Below are 4,021 nucleotides of genomic sequence, written 5' to 3'. Positions count from 1 at the left end.
TTATAATTTCTCATGTCTACGTCTTGATCTCCTTAGTTGTAATGTTAATTTCTCATTTTGCTTTCTTTTGTGATGATGAACTCATGTTGGATTTGGTTTACATTTAATGCAATTTGATGTTGATGTTTCTTTCATTGATGAATTAAGTTGTTGATTTACTCTTCTTGCAATTGGTAGTCATTAGATTTTATTATTCTTGCACTTTTACCATGCTTTTTATTTGTACCCACCAAGTGTTTGACAAATTGCTTGGTTGGGCGTTAGAGTAGATTTGGAGCATTCTTGGCTTGGAAAGAGTAATTGGGCAATCTTGAGTCATGAAAACCCAACTCATGTTGGTGATCTAGAGTTGTTAGCTAGTATTATTTCCATTAACTCTAATCTCTTGCTAATCCAATTAGTGAGTTGGTCAGGACATTTGGATTGAGATTAGCTAGTCTTGTTAGACTTTCTTCGAGTGTGAAGATAATGTGATACCTTCTTCCATCTTCGGGGATGACGTAATGAGATAAATTCTTGTTTATTATTGTAATATGATTGACTAGTCTTGTCTGACATTCTTCCTATGTGAAGATGACATGATACCTTTCTTCATTTGTTGGAGTTGACTAGATAAGATGAATTAATCATTGTATGACTAGGATAGAAATCCTATGATTCCAACCATTGCCATGAATGTCTCTCTTTATTACTTGCTTCTTTAATTGCTTGTTTGATTTACTTTTCTTGCCATTTATTTTATTGCCCCTTTTATCAACCAAACCCCTTTTACCCCTCCATAGCCAATATGCATACACTTCATTACAATTCCTAGGGAGACGACCCAGAGTCTAAATACTTCGGTAAATTTTCATTGGGGTTTGTACTTGTGACAAAACTATAAATTTTTTATTGGGAGGATTGTTTGTTGGTGTAGGACTATGCTTGCAACGAGAATTCATTTATTTTGTGTGAAATTCTATACCGACACGACAATTATCTTAAATGAAAATGGCGCCGTTACCGGGGATAGCAATGGTGCTATGTTGTTGGCTATTGTATATATTGTGAATAGCTTGATTTTTGGTTTGTTTGTTGCCTTTTGCTAGTTGTAGGACTTTGTTTTCTTTGTTTCTTGTTAGTTTTATTTTTGTCTTATCTTATCACCATGAATTCTCATCACTTTGGCTATGAGTGTGGTCCAAACTATGTTGTAGGAAATGGAAGCTTCAATGAGGATGTTCATCAAGGATTTGGAAATCAAAGATGGGAGGAGCCCAAGCTTATGGACAACCTTCTTGGAAACAACCCCCTCCAAACTCTTATGGGTATAATCCTAATCCTAATGCATACCAATCGGATGTGTGTGATGACCCTTATTGTGATTGTCAACCACAACCACCACATGCATATGAACCCCTCCGCAACATAATTTTGAACCACCTTACTCACAAGCCTTCTACCGCCATTCACCTCTATATAACCCCAACCCATACCCACCATACCAACCACCATATGAACCGCATCTAGACCCACCACCATTTCAACACCAATACTCCCATGAACCACAATGTCCATACACACCACCTCAAGAATTTCACCAATATGAACCACCTTCCAATTACAATAACCTTCCCTCAATCAATGAACCCTCTTTTCCACCATCACCTTCCGATGAAGCCCCTATGATGGAATTGAGAGATCTTGAATCTCATATCTTAAGGCGACAAGAGGAGGATAAAAAGAAGTTTGCGGAGTTAAGAGCAAAAATGGATATCATGGTAGAAGCCATTAGTAACATGGTCTCATCTCGCCAAAGAGCTTGGCGAGGGAGTGAACTTGAAGCTCCATGGTAAGGAGGAGGAATTAAAATAAGAAGTACAACAAGAGGAGGAGGTAGAAATTAGTGAACAAAAGGAAGTAGTGGTTGGATGTTTAGGATATGTTGAGCACATAAAGGAATCTCAAGTTGAAGAGCCATCTCTGACGAAGTTTGGGAGGGATGTTAAAGAGGAGAGTGATGTTGAGGAAGTGGATAGAGAGTCGAAAGAAAGCGATCAAGAAGTGGATTCCATCATTAGCAATTTTTTGTCCACATTGATCAATCCCCTTGATGATCTTGTTGAGCCTTCTTCCAGTGAATTAGAAAGCAGTGTTGCGGAGGATGTACAACTTCCAAGGCAAATGGTGAATAAAGAATTGGAAGAAGTGTCCCAAGCAACAAGCCCTCCTATTTATGATGATTCCGAATCAACATACAATCCTTTTGAGCTTGATGAGTCCTTCCCCATTGTGCTTGGAATTGATGATGAGGTAGACTTCACTAAACCTCCTATCTATGATGAGAGTGATGGGGAAGAGATAGAAGAAATTCTTGAAGAAGAGTGTGAACTTGAAGAAGCTTGGTAAGAGGTAAAGCTTGACGAACCTTGCCAAGTGGTGGAAACCTCTAGAAGAGGATGGACGGGAGTAAAGCGTGCTTTATCAAGATCTTTGGGAAATCTTCTGCCTAGGTTGTCATCCAATCTTTCATTTGAGTGGGTAAAAATTCTAACTCTTAGCTTTATTATCCCACTTGAGTGTGGTTTACTTGAGACGGATGGCCAACTTAGGGCGCTTTGTGGAATTAAGCGAAAGAGGAGGATGTTTAGTGGTTGGCGTTGTAAATCTAGACTCATTATGGTTGGAAGCTCAAAATTGAAGATCATGGATTGGTGTCGCGCTCAATTGAATGGGTCTAGGAGGGTAGTTTGGTACTTTCATGAGAATTCAGCCTTCTTGTCAACCGGACAGAATCAAGGCGATCAACTAGAAGATCGGTGTGAAGATAAGATATGGGATCCTGGATCACACCATGGAAATCCACTTTGGGAGCTTATATCATGGAGAGAACCTCACCAAAGCTTGGTGAAAATGGTTGGAACTTCTGACAACCAATTGAAGGACAAGCACTCTTGGAGGTTCAAGGATGAATACCGGCATAAACCACCTTGACAAGGAACCTTCCAAATGTCCAACTTAAGGACTTAAACTAAAAGTGCTTGGTGGGAGACACCCCACCATGGTAAACTCTTTCCATTCTCTTGTAGATATAATGAATGAATGAATCGGGTTCTATTGTATATAGCTCCTTACCCTTTAGTATATTTTGCTTTGCTTGCTAAGTTGTTTATACATTCTATGCCTTAATTAGGGATGATTCTTTGAATTTGAGTTTTTGCTTGGATTGCAAGTTTCCTCAATTTGTTTGAAAAAATCCCCAAAAATTCAAAAATATGTTTGATTTTGCATCTTAGCTAGTTCTAGAGTCCTAGGGAAGTTTGGGAAGATTATGAGCTTTTCTTAGTGCTCTTAATAAAAAAAACCAGCCACGCGCAAGCGCACAGTGCGCGCGCGCGTCGGCTGTGCATTTAAGCTTTCTGGGCCAAGGACTAGAGAGTTGTGCTACTTTTGGGCCAACTCTGTGCCTTAAACCATGCGAACACACGTTGTATGCGTCCACGTCCCTTTGTGTCCCCCTACCCACGCATAGGCACACTTGGCGCCTTCGCACCCCACTATCAATCAACTCATCTACGCACAAGCACACAGTGTGTGCGCGCGTCGATGCGGTTTTTCATCACCCAGGCCAAAGACTCGAGAGTTATGCCAACTTTGGGCCAGTTTTGTGCCTCTGGCCCAGCTCACCCCCACGGACGCGCACCGTACGCGTCCGTGCCCCTTCCCAATTCTCACATTCACGCGCAGGCGCGTATGATGCTTCCGCACCAGTTCCTTATTTTCCCACCCACGCAGACGCGTACGGTGCGCGCTCGCATGGATTCAAAATTTCACTTACCCAGCGATGCGAGAGCCCTAGCGCATTCGCGCAGCCCCTCCACTCCCCTTCCCAACGTCTCTCTGATGCACGGAAACTTGTCTCTCAACAAATTTTCCTTCGGCAAGTATACCGAATTGTCGTCAAGTAATAACTCACAAAAAAGTGAGGTCGAATCCCACAGAGATTAACGGATTAAGCAATCAATGGTTGATTAATTATCCT

The sequence above is a fragment of the Arachis ipaensis genome, chromosome B10, assembly GCF_000816755.2.
Source record: "Arachis ipaensis cultivar K30076 chromosome B10, Araip1.1, whole genome shotgun sequence".
NCBI lineage: Eukaryota > Viridiplantae > Streptophyta > Magnoliopsida > Fabales > Fabaceae > Arachis > Arachis ipaensis.
Note: the sequence above shows the minus strand (reverse complement) of the source record.